The sequence below is a fragment of the Urocitellus parryii genome, chromosome 8 (assembly GCF_045843805.1).
Source record: "Urocitellus parryii isolate mUroPar1 chromosome 8, mUroPar1.hap1, whole genome shotgun sequence".
NCBI classification, from domain to species: domain Eukaryota; kingdom Metazoa; phylum Chordata; class Mammalia; order Rodentia; family Sciuridae; genus Urocitellus; species Urocitellus parryii.
In genome coordinates, this window is record NC_135538.1 from 124,938,307 (window position 1) to 124,954,301 (window position 15,995).

A 15,995-nucleotide genomic window follows, 5' to 3' on the forward strand; every position below is an offset into this window, starting at 1 on the left:
TGGAAAAAATAAAGGGCAGCGACTTTCTTTTCTGGAAACTTATTAAAGAGACATAATATTAAATGACTGCTCCCTAAAGTGACTGACTGCCTCTCTAACTGCATTTATATACAGTGTGGCCCACATTGTCTCAAAAAAAAAAAAAATTGAGACTCAATTTATGTAGCTCCTGGAACCTGTGTTTTAAAAATATTTTCACAAACTTCCTTATTAAATGTATTTGAAAGGCTACACATATAGTAAGAATGGAAGGTTTTGTAGATTTTCACTGCACATATATACATATATACCTGCATACATAATTAGGGAATTACAATGATGTTTATTGTTTGAAAAATTGAAAAATATATATCAGCATGAAGAAATTATTGTAGTATTTCCTCTGTAGAACAATTCTCTTGTTGTATTGTTGCAAGCATTTTGTATATATTATCTCAGCTCTTTCAAGAAAAAAATACAACATCACCAAACTTCAAAAAGTGATTTTTTTTTTGCATATAGCACAAAATCTGTGAATCTACTTAAACTAATACTGAGAAAATATATTGACTTTTAACAAATAATAATTCAAATAATTTTAAATAATTATAAATAATTACTAAATAATGTAATGAATACTAAACAATCACATAACCTAGTTTCAGCTTGATCCAGGCTCTTGGCAAAATCTTGCATTCAATTCTATGTAACAGTCTCCTGCATTCCCATTGTCTTTGTGGGAACCTGTGGTCTCTAGAGCCACACTTCCTTTGTTTGAAGGTTTGTTTTACTCACTTGCTGTTCATGACCCTCTGCTCTTTATCTTACCTGTACATTTCTCAATCACTTCTGACATGGTCAGTGATGATTACATAAACTTAACTCGTGCAAAGTGTCAAAAAGTCATGGAAGTGGTAAATACTGAGTAAATTTAATAATTATTTAAAATATTTTCCAAAATAGAATGATATGGGCTGGGGTTGTGGCTCAGAGGTAGAGTGCTCTCCTAGCACATGTGAGGCACTGGGTTCAATCCTCAGCATCACATAAAAATAAATAAATAAAATAAATATGTTGTGTCTAACTACAACTAAAAAATAAATATTAAAAAATATGGTGCTCAGAAATCCCATAGTCTTTCCACACAACCTCTGTCATTCTCAACATGTGCTTCATTGTGTGCTTGTATTTGTTTTACATTTTATATTCAATGATACTTCGATTTTTTTATGTTTGTTTATTTATTTGTTTATTTGATTTTATTTATTCATTTGATTTTTATTTATTTATTCATTTGATTTTTCCTGGAAACACTAAAACCAATCAAAATCTCTCTTCACACCTCTTTGTATCAACAACAAATTGCAATCAAGTATCAATTTTGATTTTGGAATCTTTGCTCTAAAGAATATTGTTGAAACTTTGAGTCAGAATGCTTGGGTTCAAAGCCCAGTACTATGAAACTATTCAACTAGAATAATGTTTAAATACATATCATATTACACCAATTCATAGTATCCTCAACAATACAAGAGTGGGAACAATAGTTCCTAACTTAACTTGACTACTGTGATAAGTAAATCTGATTGGGATACAGTTAAACTCAGAGCTATCTATTATGTATTAATAACAACCATCCAATAATTGTTAGTTACTTCTATACCACTTATACTATTCCAAACTTCATAACTTGATTGACCTTAATGATTTAATGATTTTTCCATGTCTTCAATCACTTCCTTGTATTATTCAGCAGCATTTAACTATGCCCAACTATTCCCTATATTTTTTGTAGCTCCTCTAACTTAGTGTAAAGTTGGAATGTGGATCCTGCTTTATATTTAGACTTCCCTTATCATCACAGCCATAGGAAACTCTTCTCCAAACTATTCCTAGTTGTGTCTTAACCCATTTCATCCATCACATTCACGTTGCCACTGCCCCAGTTCAAATCTTCTATCCTGCTCCTTAAAAAGATAGAAAATATATAGCTATGAGCAGAAACACGTTTACGGTCATGTTTGGTTAGGAGGGCAGATTTGGTTTAATGACTGAAACCCAGTAGAGTGTGCAAACTGAGAGAGAGAAAGAAAGAAAAAGGGAGAGAGAGAGAGAGAGAGAGAGAGAGAGAGAGAGAGAGAGAGATTAGGGAAAGAAGCTAGAGGGAAGGGAAAGGATATACAAACCAGTATGGGCACTGATATGCATACTGAAGGAAGACTTTATAAGAAGAAGTATACTGTGCCAGGAAACAGCAGGGTCTTTCCTAAGAATTCAACCCAAGGGCAATGACAAAGCTATTCAGTAATTTCAACACAGTCAAATCAATCAAGCTTTTCCTTCATGGTTTGATATTTCACTTCATGGTTTGATATTTTACTGATTTTGTAAGAAAGCATTCCCATGATGATGTCATGAATGTAAAGTTTTTTTTCTTTCATTACTGGTTGAATAATCACCTGGAGAGAATATTTATGGATGGTGTGATAGCGGTCACATGTCTCCTTTTCCATATGAATGATTAATTATTACAATAGCATTTAATTAAAAAATTACTTTTTCTAGTGACCTGAAAAGCCACATTTGTTTAAAAGTTTAGAGTGTCTTATTCTACTCATAGTTTACAAAAAAAAATATTTTTGTGAACGTTGAATTTTATGAATTGCTGATTCGGGGTCTAATGGTATAATTATGTAATTTTTCCTTCCTTAATTCTGTTATTTTGGTGAATTTTCATTATTCATGTTTTGGCCCTGGAATAAATACAATTTGGGCAATGAGTATGATTCATTTCATAATGGAATTGATAATATTTCAAACCTGTGTTAGTTTGTCAGACTATCCTTTAGTTTTGACTGAAACAATATTTGAATTTTCCCTTTTATTTTTCAAACTTCTGACATATGTAAAAAATTTTTAGAAGTCAACTTGAATTTAAGTAGTAATGAAATTATCCATTACTTACTTCCAGATGGATAAAATTAAAAGAACATAAAACACTGAGTGTAGGCATATATGTGGAGCAATTGGACTCCCAAGCCCTGAGAAGTATAGGTGTTTACATCAATTTTCAGGGTTAATGGTATCTACTAAATCTGAATATAATCTATGTCTAAGCAATTCATCAGAAGAAAACTTACATTTTTGTTTACCCAGATATATGTGCAAAAATATTCATAGTGGCATTGCTCATAAAAGGTGAACCTGAAAATGCTTAAATACCTATCAATACTACAATGGTTAAATATGGAGTGGCATATTCACCCAATGTAATACAATGCAGGAATAAAAATTGTAATTTTCTGTTATCATCACCATAATGATTAAATTTCACAAAGACAATGTTGAATGAATGAAGGCAGAGACAAAAGTAATAATGATGCATTATTTTGTTTATATACCATTGAAAAATTATAATAAATGTTACATGTGACAAGTAAAAGTAATATATGGAAATGAATTGAGGGTTGTTCTGGAGTGTTGCTTGTTTTATTTCTCCATCAAGATGTGTTCATAATGTAAGAAATTATCAACCTGCATCTTTATGAATTGTTTGTGTGTTTGTTAGTTTTGAAGAGTATCTGGGATTAAATTCAGGGACATCTAACCACTGAGCAACATTCCCCAGCCCTATTTTGTATTTTATTTAGAGACAGGGTCTCACTGAGTTGTTTCACATCTCCCTTTTTCTGAGGCTGTTTTTGAACTCAAAATCCTCTTGCCTCATCCTCCAGAGCTGCTGGGATTACAGGTGTGTACCAACATATCCAGCTGAACTATTTATTTAGATATGAAATAAACTTATATAAAGAATCAATAGGCTTTCATAAAATCCAGATTCTATTGAGGATTATGAATATTTTTAGTACTGGGACTCAATGCACAGAAAATGATCAAGTTAAGTGAACTGTTGTTTCCTTCAGATTCTGTATATGCTGTGAAGTTTGTCCAATTTTCTGCTACTCTTTTAGTACTGGGTACACGCCTTAGCTAAATGTGGTTGCCATCCATCATTACATCACTGCAATTGTTTTCTTAGACCTGTCATTGGTATCATCTGGCTAGAACATGAGGGTGCATGAGTTTTTACTCATACTCTGAAATATTGGAAAAGGAGTCAGTAGCCTTAGACAAATTGAAGTTCACCTCCTCTATTGAGAAAAAGTATGCTTGAAGAAAAGCATAAAGTATGGGATGAGTATGGTGTACTTATAGGTAGCAGGCAGGAAATTAATGCTATTTCCATTTGGGGACTTTGTTTGGTCTCAGAGTAAGATAACCTGTACAGGGATGAGTGGGAGGATTTAATAATTTGTCCCAGTTTTCTATGACAGAAGAGAAGAACAACAGGACACACATAGAATGATCTCTGGGCAGACCTAAGAGGCCATTTGAAGAGAGACTGGGATTTTTAAGAGTGTGATTCCACAAAGTCATATGTTTATCTCCATCAAACCAAGTGCTTGTAAGAAATGAGAAAAAAATGCTCCAGGTCTGAGTTTTCAGGGTAGATGTAAAGAAAGGATAAAAGAAATTTTTAAGGTTCCAATGAAATTATCTGCCAATAAGATGTATTGTGTGTGTGTGTGTGTGTGTGTGTAATATTAGATTATTTATAAAAATTTAATATGAATATATTTAAAACAGAGTGACTATATATTGGGAGGTTATTAAAGTAAAAGTTAAAATCTTTGTGGTTTTGTCTAGTTTAAACAGTATTGAAAGGTAAGACTCTCTTTCAGAATGATCTCCTGGGACCATTGACTTTGGATACTATAGAGCCTGAGATTAATTGCCATATTGGGAGAACTGTGTCCCTGGGAACTTTTTTTATTCAATGGCCTGTGTCCTCTCCCAATCTCTCTTTATTTTCTGGTCTTCAGGGATCTCCAATCTCAAATAACAGTCCCTACAAACAATTCATGGGCCTCAGACATTGATTTATCACTTCAAGGTAAAAATTGTTATTGCTTTGTGGCTTAAATTTCCTCTTTTTTAAAAATGTGGTTATTGGGATGAAAAAATAAAAAAAGCTTTTTCTCTTTTAATATATTTACTATTATTTATGCCTTAATTTTATATCTGACTTATTCTCATGATTGTTAACTTTAACTTTTAATAATAAATAATAACATTTAATAATAAATTGAGATTTTGGATTCCAGTGATATCCATCTGGGTAAAGGGAGATAATATGGAACACACTGGCCTCTACACACGTTCTGGGGAAATCCAAGTTCTGCCGCACAATTCACGTACTCCACCCGGTTTAGAATCCCAAAATACTTTCTCAATCCCACAAGAACTCAATGGGAAGTCAAGGATCGGGCGTGCCTGAGGCAGCAGGATACGCCCTATTCCCGGCAGGGTATACCTTAAACCTGGAACTGCCCTAAACCCAAGGACGGGATACTCCCTAAAACCTGATCAGCTCTAAACCTGGATCCGCCCTGGTCCTTGAGCAAGGTCACCTTACTAAAGCATACATGCAATGTCACAGCGAATGTCCAAGGCAAGTCCATTTCCAGGAGTCCTTCCTCTAAGCAACATGGGTATGCTGGCAAGGAAATTTCGATGCGTCATTCCTACTTGGCAATGGCCCTCAGCATCTCCCCCCTTCTGATTAATTAAACAACAAGCAATGTGGCTTAAGGACCATGCCTGGTAGGTTGTCCAATTCAATATATGGTTCTTACCCATCATGGGAAAAACTGACCTCTAGGCGTCAGCCTCCTGTCTTAGGTTGATACCACTGCAATTGGATCATACCCGTCACTGACTACCGGTCCAGCATTCAGCCATACTTGTGGATAGGCCTATGCACCAGTGGGGGGGTGAGGTTCTTGCCTCACCTCTGTTGACCCCCAAATTTAGCCTTGGTGCCAGTGGGGGGGGTGAGGTTCTTTGCCTCACCTCTGTTGGCCCCCAAATTTTAGACCATCACTAGTAGAAGGGAGGAGGATACAGAAATGCCATGACACAAAGCCAATTGATGGCTCCTTTGGAAAAATTGCATCACTGGTGACACCATCAGCAAAGATATGCCAGCACTACCACAATTAACATGGGGTGCGCTGGCAAGGAAATTGCATCACTGGTGACACCATCAGCAAAGATATGCCAGCACTACCACAATTTGCTGCACCAGACGATAGTTCACAATGCATACAACTGATATATAGTCCAGGCAAGTTCTGCAAGCAGTTCAAATCTGAGGAGTCTATCAATATGTCCATTTCCTCCCAAAGTAAATTGAGTTCTTAATCGAGCATTACTTGTTGAGTTATATTCATTGATGCATCAGTTTATACAGTTTACTGTGATAGCTATCATAGAAGGTGTAGTTTGGTTTTATCTTAGTCTTCACCGGCACTTCACCGGATGGAGATGGAAATTCTGGCAATGATGCTAAAGAGACATTATCCTGAACAGAATTATTAAATATAATGAAAAGGAAAGGTGAAAGTAAACAAACAGATCTGTTAACCACCTTTAAAAACAATCATTAACAGCTGTTTACCTAATTTAAATTAAACCATTTAAATCATGTGAATAAGAAAAAAATTCGGATCCATTTTTTCATGAGCTCTCCTCATACATGAAATATGGACATACGCACATACAGACATACAACATAAAACAGAAGTGTGCACACAAACGTACAACACATAAGATAATAAAGGCCTTGTAGCTTTACCTAGGTGAAATCTCCATTGCAATGTTTAAAACCTCCACAGTCAAAAAATAAAACTGATCAGAAAAACATTAACCTAGGTCTGTATGAGCTCAAAAAATAAAATAGAACTTTATGATGTGGGAAAATGCAATAATAAAATAGATATTGAAAAAAGCACCCTGGTTAATCACTGTCACAGATGTAAGAATAGCCAAGCTGGAGCTCTGGATATCAGCTGTTATGGATTTGAGTCAAATCATCTTCTTTTTCTGTAGAAATTGCTTTAGTTAATCTCTCTGGAATCCAAATCGGCTGCTGTTCTCCCTGTGGAAAAACGCAAACAGAACCCCGACTCCAGACAATCACTGGGTTAGGACCTTTCCATTGTCCTGTTAGAATATCTTTCCAAAGTACCTTAGGCTTATGTACATTTTTTGGATACATATGTCTTTCAGCAGCACTAAGTCCTGATGAATCCAAATTTTAAAAGTTTAGAGTAAAAAGGGTTATTTTAAGTTTATCTTTGGGGGATATATACCCCTTAAAGATTCTTTTAAATTTAAGTCTTTCAAAAGCATTCTGACTTAGTTTTTAGAATTACTTTAGTCCTTTTAATTTTTTGATGTGGTTTTAAACCAATTTCCTTCTAGTTTAATGTTTTCTAAATTGGCTCTTTTCTATAAATTTTAACACCCTCATCTGAGACTTGTAATTTCTGCACCACCAAAAATTAAAATTGATGGGCTTTTTGAAAAAATTACTAATAATCTCCTTGTTCTTCTATTTTATCCAATATTTGACTTTAAATTTTTCTCTTCTACCTTTTTCTATCTTGAATGTCTGTATCTAATAGTTGTCTTAGCGTTTTGTATTTTTTTATCTGAAATACCTTTATTTGACATTTTCAACCATTTTCTCTTATTTCTATCTTCTAGTTTTCTTCTAAGGTTTTTATATTTACCCTTAGTTGCTTTTTTCTCTCTTAGTTTCCTTTTGTTTCCTATTTTATGGGTTTAAAATTCTTGTCTTTCTACATCTTTTTTATCTTCCTATATCTTTTTTATCTTTCTACCTTTTCTCTCTTTTTTACCTTTCTGTACTTCTGTTTTTAAAGTTTTACACTTCAAATTTTTAATCTTCTTTATCTAAATATCTTTTATCTTATTATCTTCCCATTTTCATGGGTTTTTTTTTCCTCCGTCATGAAGGCATCTTAACCACCTTCAATTTAACCTTTTGAAGCCTTTTGCAACTTATTTAGACATAAATTTCAGATTTTGCAGCAGAGTTAAATACAATTTTTCTATGGGCCTAAAATGAACACAATCTTATAAGTAAATAACTTTCTCATGACCAGAATTAATCTCTCATTTTATTCTTTTGAGATTGTATATGTGTGAAAATGTGTGTTAAAATCTCTATTAAAAGTATCATTTGGCCAATATGGGTAGAGGCTATAAGCAGGATTAGAATGAGAGTGACATGTCTGAATTTATTTTATTGCATTGATAGAAGTAAAGTGAGAAAACCGAAAATTATGCAATGTATTTTGGGGGTTTGTATGGATATGGATATGGATGAAAATCTATGCAATACCTTTTATGTATTTTACATATACATAAAATTATGCATATGTGTATATATCTAGGGCCTCCTTCATATTCTTTTTCTTATAGTGATCCCCTTACTCTATCTCTTGAGTGATCCCTCAAGGACTTGATGTTGTTATTTGATGTCTCTCCCCCACAATTCCCTTGATTTTATTTTTACTGATTGTTGCTAAATATCATTTTTATATGATAAGTGAAATTACTGTAAGGTATTACTTTTGACAATTATTACACATATATTATTTACATCATTAATTTTTACAATAAAACAATCACATGATACGAAATTATTAGGGAAAATTTTCAAGGCCTGAAAGATTTTTTCACATCCATGTAGAAAGTGTCTATTTGTCCTAAACAACAGGTATGGTTGTGGTCTTTAGGTATATTAACTGAATGGGTGAATATATTTTAAACTTTTGCATTCATAAATGTTTGGAGTTTTTTAAAAGCTGCCCTTTAGCCTCTTGAAAGGTAAAAATTCTATGTAGGTTTTATGTACATTGAAACATTTCTTTCATTCTTTAGATGTGCCCTTGTAATAATAATCCCCACTCCCTCCTTTCAGATTTAACCATGTTTTCATTGAACATTCCCTTCCCTAGTACCACACACCAAAAAAAAAAAAATTGAGGGTTTTGTTGAATGTGCTGCATTAACCTACATCCTCAATAAGCTTATGGAATAAATGAATTGACTAATCCCTAAAGGAAACATGCTTCTGATATTATGTGTCCACATTATTAAACAGTTAGATATAAATAATAATAATATGACTTTATTAACCAAATGTTTACCATTTTAAAATAAAAAGAATCTTTATACTCTCTGCAACCCAATAGTCATTCATATAAAGAAAATCATTAAAGAAGAATGCCTAACTCAAAATTTATGCTTGAACACTGGAAATATCATATATATATATATATATATATATATATATATATATATATATATATATATAAAATTGGTGGAAATTATATATAATATATATTATATATAATTTGCTTATATTAAACATTTATTTTACTGAATTTTTCCATTTAATTTGAATGATTCTTCAAAAGCTATTAATGAATTTAATATATTTTTTTCTTTTGGCATTTTCTTTCTTTCTCTGTATATTTTTTTTCCTTCTGTGGAAGATTTGATCTCAAATTCTAATAGTTCTCTCTCAAGGAAAGCCTTTGTTTCCAGAGTAAGCTCCAGGTGCCTCTCTGTAAAAAGTCTTTAATAACATCTTCTGCAACTTTTGAAGGACACTGCACTGAAATTTATTCTGTGAGCCACTGTACTTTGTCTGAGTGAGGATTTCAAAGAGTTATTTTATAAAGTTTGATGTTGTCACTAGTAACCAACACATTATACTCTCATTTTAATTCTTGTAATGTTTTTCTTCTTGTCTGAACAAGGTAATGGGCATGACCAATAGCAGTGCCAAAGAAGACTTTGTTCTGGTGGGCTTCTCAGACCAGCCCCAGCTGGAAAAGATACTCTTTGTGGCTGTTTTGATATCCTACCTTCTTACGTTGGTGGGAAATACACTAATTATTCTGGTTTCTTCCATAGACCCTACACTCAAAATACCCATGTACATTTTCCTTACTCACCTCTCCCTAGTAGACATCTGTTTTACCACCAGTATTGTCCCTCAGCTGCTGTGGAACCTCAAAGGACCAGCCAAGACCATCACATCCCTGGGTTGTGCCATCCAGCTCTATGTCTCCCTGGCATTGGGATCCACTGAATGTGTTCTCCTGGCTGTGATGGCTTTGGACCACTATGCTGCAGTGTGCAGACCTCTCCACTATACAGCTGTAATGAACCCACGTTTGTGCCAGGTCCTGGCAGGGGTCACATGGCTGAGTGGAGCAGGAAATGATCTCATCCAGGGCACTGTGACCCTCTGGCTACCTCTCTGTGGACACCAGTGGCTTCATCATTTCTTCTGTGAAGTCCCCTCCATGATTAAGCTTGCATGTATGGACATCCATGCCAATGAGATCCAGCTCTTCGTTGCTTCATTGGTCTTGCTCCTTTTGCCCTTGGCACTGATATTCATATCCTACGGACATATAGCCAAGGCAGTTATAAGCATCAAATCAGTGCAGCCTGGCACAAAGCCCTGGGGACATGTGGATCCCACTTGACAATAGTATCTCTCTTCTATGGGAGTATCACAGTCATCTACATCCAACCTAACAGTTCTTATGCCCACACGTATGGGAAGTTCATCTCCCTCTTCTACACAGTCATCACCCCGACCTTCAATCCTCTTATTTATACCCTGAGGAACAAAGAAGTCAAAGGTGCACTAGGAAGAATATGCCACAGAGACTTATGTGCATAAAAAATGAAGCAATGTACATCACAAGTCTCTTAAGTATCATCTTGTATAATCTAGGACAATTCATAATAGCTAAACTGTGGATCCAAACTAGATGCCCTTCAATAGATGAATAAATTTAAAAAATGTGGCAGATGCGCACAATGTAATTTTACTCAGCAATAAAGGAGAATAAAATCATGGCATTTGCAGGTAAATGGATGGTGTTGAAGATGATAATGCTAAGTGAAGTTAGCCAACACCCACACAAAAAAAATGCCAAATGTTTTCTCTAATACAAGGAGTCTGACTCATGGTGGGGTAGGGAGGGGGAGCATGGGAGGAATAGAAGAATTCTAGATAGGGAAGAGGGGTGGGAGGGTAAGGGAGGGGGTAGGGGATTAGCAAGGATGGTGGAATGTGATGGACATCATTATACAAAGTACATGTATGAAGACACGAATTGGGTGTCAAAATACTTTATATACAAACAGAGATATAAAAAATTGTGGTATATATGTGTAATAAGAATTGCAATGTACTTTGCTGTCATTTATTTATTTTTAAAAATCAATAATAAAAAAAGTCCAAATCATAAAACTTTATAAATATTCTATAATATTCTATAATATATTCTATAATTCTGTATTCAGTATTTACAAAAATATGAATCAGAATTTATTATTTCCCTAGCACTTTCTGATTAAAATTAAAAAATAAGAGACTCTCCTGAAAGAAACATTGAATAAGCCCCCAAATCGTACAGGTTAGAAGGAGTTTAAACACCAGGATTATAAGTTCCTGGCAAAGACATTCTCCACATACAGTTGACCATTTTCACTATTCTTTAACTCAGGGAAAAAGAATGCAGGGAATCAGACGGCCTGGACTAAATACTGATCCATCTTGTACTTGGCGTGGGGATGAGATGGTGCAGACTTCTATTCCTTGATTTCCACAGGTATAGGATGAGGAAAGTAGCAGCACAGGGAAAGTTTTCAAGGTCAGATTAAACAATACGTTTAATAAGCATGAACTGTCACTTTTGTATTGTCCAATTTAAGTAAATGGTAGTGATTTTTGTTGTTGTTTTGTTGTTGTTTTTGTTATAACTAGTGCTAAGAAAATGTCTACTAAATGTTCTTGAAATCAGACATCACAGAGTCTGACATTCAAAGTTAGTAAGAAATTTCTAACTATTTAGAAATATTTAATAAACTATTGAGCATAGATTAATTAATTATAATAGAGATATTTAAGACATTTAACCTCAAAATGTCCTAAATATGAATTTCTGATGCTTTTCAGAATTAATTGGTGTCAAAGCATTATGTTTTGATAATATATCATGGGATTGATTGGTATATAAATATGTAATTAGCAAATAAAAATAAACAAAAAGACTAAAATAAATTAAATATTTGCATTGATTATTGCTGGATTGCAAAATATACTGAAATAAATTAGAATTTTTACTTTTTTATACTTTATAAATTGTTATGGAAAAGATGCATTTTTATATTTGTTTTGAGAAAAAGTATGCAATGAAATGTTTTATTATTTTTAATATACATGAGTTACATTTTTATTGAAGAAACCTTCAAAACAAAAGAAAAAATCACCAATTACGTGACTGACTAGAGAAACTACTGTTAACATTTCATTTTGATCCTTTCAAATTTATTTATACAGTTCTTAAAAAATAAAAAGGGCCTCTTATACAAACTGTTTTTAATTCACTAATTCTTACTAAATCATTCATTTTTGCTACACTAATAAATAGAAATCATCATCATCTCTAATATCTGCACATAATTCCTTTCAATAATTGTAGCATAACTGCCAACCATTAAGCTATTTTTGCACGTTTAGATTATTTCCATTGTTAATTAATGAACATTCAGGTGAAAAACATATCTTTACATTAATTGAACAGTGTTTGGTCAAATAAGGGTATCTAGTAAAACACACATCTTGATCATTAGTGAGCATTACTATTATCCCCTGATGGTAGAAATATTACATTATGAGAGATTATATCCTACAGTTGGCAGATAACCTTAAGTCATGGTAGCATCAGAGTTTTCCATTTGTAACTATTTTTCATCTTTAACTATTACATGAATAGCTATTAACTCCTCCTAAGTTGCCTTCCTGACAACTAGATGTTCAAATCTAAGACAATGCCTTTATAGGTGCCTTGGGTTACTGAAGTATATTGTAATCATGTTCATTTCCCTGAAGAACAAGTTTTTGGATGATCTCTAAATGATTGAGTCAGGATTCATCTGCACACATGAAATTTTGTAAATTATATAAAAATCTTAAAAATGATTTATAGTAATAATTTTTAGTTTAGTTTTCTTCTTTTGTCTTTGAATTTTAATATCATTTCTGTTTCTTAAAAAGTTTTTTTCCATGGAAACTCTTGATGAAAATATCACATATCTTCTTTTTAATATTTTATAGCAAATACCTCTAAAACCAAAGTTTGGTTGTTCTGAAGTGTTTATAAATTTTTATGGTATGCACAGTTCACAAAAAGAATTCTTTGACCTGTATTATGTGCCAATAATTATGGTTGAAGAATTTGAAAACATTTTTATGAAAGGAAATAATGTATTTCATAGAGTTATTAAGGAATTAAGTGCTATATGGGACAGTCATGTGTGGAGGGCAGAAGTCAGATGGGTGCTCAAAGTCTAGAACAGGTCTGAGAATGTGGAGTGAGAATTTTCCAAACTTCTGAGACATAACCTGGTAATTTTAACTTCCAACCTAGACTAAAATATTTTGGAAAACCTGTCTAGTGTTAGACTTAACTTCTAAAATTTTTTAGAAGCCAGGTTCCTTTCAGAATTTGCAATCAGAAAATAGCTCTGAATATAAAGTATGTTCACGCCAAAGTATGCCACTATTGTCATGTATGTAAGAAATAAATAAAAATTTTAAAAAAAGAAAATAGATCTGAGTACAGTGATAACTCCAAAGTTACAATGGTAGTTATAAAAAATGCTCCTTACAAGACATGAAAAAGTGCATAGTTTTTTATTTGTTCACTCTTGGGTTGAGTGTGCCTCTTTTTCAAAGAGCAAATAAGCATGGTCCTCTGGTACCTATCCATGGTTCAAAATCTTTCTTTTACCCAGCGTTCTCTGGAGAGCTGCCTTGATTTCCTTGTTTCGTAAACTATAGATGATGGGGTTGAGCATGGATGTCACCACGGTATAGAAGAGGGCTAGCAGTTTATCCCTACCTGGTGAGTGGCTAGCCTTGGGCCTCAAGTAGGTAACAGAACCTGAGCCATAGAAGAGCGTTACTACAAGTAAGTGGGAAGAACAGGTGGAGAGAGCTTTCCGCGGCCCTCAGGGGAGGGCATGACCAGGACTGCAGCTAGAATTCTGCCATAGGAAGCAATGATCAATAAAAATGGGCTGGAAATGCAAAGGATTGCCACCACAAAGACCGCAGCCTCATTATGGGATGTATCCCCACAAGCAAGTGCCAGGATAGGTGGGAGATCACAGAAGAAGTGGTCTATCTCACAGGGGCCACAGAAGTCTAAGGAGAAAATATAATTGGTTTGGCCCAAGCCTACCATGCATCCCACTGTCCAAGAAACCACTGCCAAATGGGCACACACCCCACGACTCATTCGTGTTGCATAGTGGAGTGGGGAACATATGGCCATATAGCGGTCAAAAGCCATGGCTGCCAAAAGGCAGCACTCACTGATAGCAAATAATGTAAAGAAAAACATCTGTGTGGCACAACCCTCCCGAGAGATTCCTCGGGCCTCACTCACAAGACTCTGCAGCATCTTGGGTATGACAGAGCAAGTGTAGCCAATCTCTAGGAGAGACAGGTTGGCCAGGAAGAAGTACATGGGGGTATGAAGGACTGGGTTAGTCCAGATGGCAAGGGCTATGAGGGCATTGCCCATCAGTGATGCGAGGAACATGAGTAGGATGAGGGTAAATAGAAGGAAACACTGTTCAGTGACCTCAGAGAATTTGGCAAATGCAAAACGTTTTACAAACAAGCTATTGTCCTGCCAGGAGGAGCAATTGAGGCTCATGTCCTGTAAAAAAGAACAGCAGAGTAACTGGAAGAATTCTTCAGATGAGGGAAATAGATCATTGCATGATTTTTGAAAAACTCAGGAGAAATTTCTTACCTGTGATTCTAAAGTTCAGAAATTACTACTCATTCTCATATCTTTTTAAACCAAATCCTTTTCTGTGTTCACCACTTCAGTTGATTTCTCCAAAATGTACTTAGCTACCAAGCAAGAAATGGAAAAAAAAATGTTAATTGCATTTCAGTTCTCCATGCCTTCCTTTAAAAATCAGTTGTCAAATGCTACCAAATGAAAGTCCTCGTTTCTGTCCATTCCCATTCCACTGATGTTCTTTCTTTACTGGTTTATTCACCAGATTTTAAGTTCAGACTGTATTGTATTTACCCTTGTAGGCATTGGGGTTAGCAATGAACAAAAAACATTTCTCTACAAATAAGGCTTACACTTTAGTGAAGGAAAACAGAAGTAAATAATTGCTGCAATGTATAGAGTTAAAACTAGAATATGTTGTGGTGACTGACCAAGTTTAAATTGGTGATGGGGGGAGGGTCCTTGAGAATGAGAAGCATGAGGTGAAAGAGGAAGGGCAGTCTTGCAAAGGCTGCATCACAGCCAGAGACATTGTATCTATGCTGTACTGCTGAGATAATTACAGTTCTGGAATTAATTTATTCATTAATTTATTCATCTTAGTGTATTTCACCTTCCATTCTTTATATACCAAAGCATTTTTACTAAATGAAAATGATCATTTCCTTCAAGTTAAAGTTCGCATTTCTTAATGAGAATTTAAGAATCAGGTCACTTACAATTAGTAGACTTTTTTGTAATCTCATTCCTTACTCAGGTGGACCTTACGTTACAGTTTCTTCAAACTGCTTGCACCATTTAATACATACCTGGCTTGCATACATTTTGTTTTCTTTGTGCTAATTTTTATCTAGGGCCTTGGTGATTGCCTCCCTGATTATTTACCTGGTCAACTGCCTTTCTATGTTTAAATTCCAGAATAGCTTTGTCTCCTCTCTAGAAGCCCTTCCTGACCTCTGCCTTTCTTTGTTTCTATACTAGTCTGTTACATCCCACCCATCTGCATTCCCATCACCCTATAACTGCTTTGATAGCATATACACTATTCTGTGATGTTGGTTTGCTTATATGAGACTAGCCTTAGACAAAGACACCGGTATGGGATTTTATTCATTTATTTGCTTTTGTTTACCATTATATCTACCAGTCTTACCAATCAGCAAGTTCTCATGTGACAAACTCTGACTACCTATACATATTCTGATCATTTTTGCATATTAGGTTTCCTGACGT

General features: G+C 34.5%; 2 pseudogenes; one reads left to right on the forward strand and one right to left on the reverse strand.

Moving 5' to 3' along the window:
* Positions 1-9,686: 9,686 nt before the first annotated feature.
* On the forward strand, positions 9,687-10,615 carry LOC113200090 (olfactory receptor 2G3-like; annotated as a pseudogene).
* Positions 10,616-13,707: 3,092 nt separating this feature from the next.
* On the reverse strand, positions 13,708-14,669 carry LOC113200091 (olfactory receptor 10C1-like; annotated as a pseudogene).
* Positions 14,670-15,995: the final 1,326 nt, after the last annotated feature.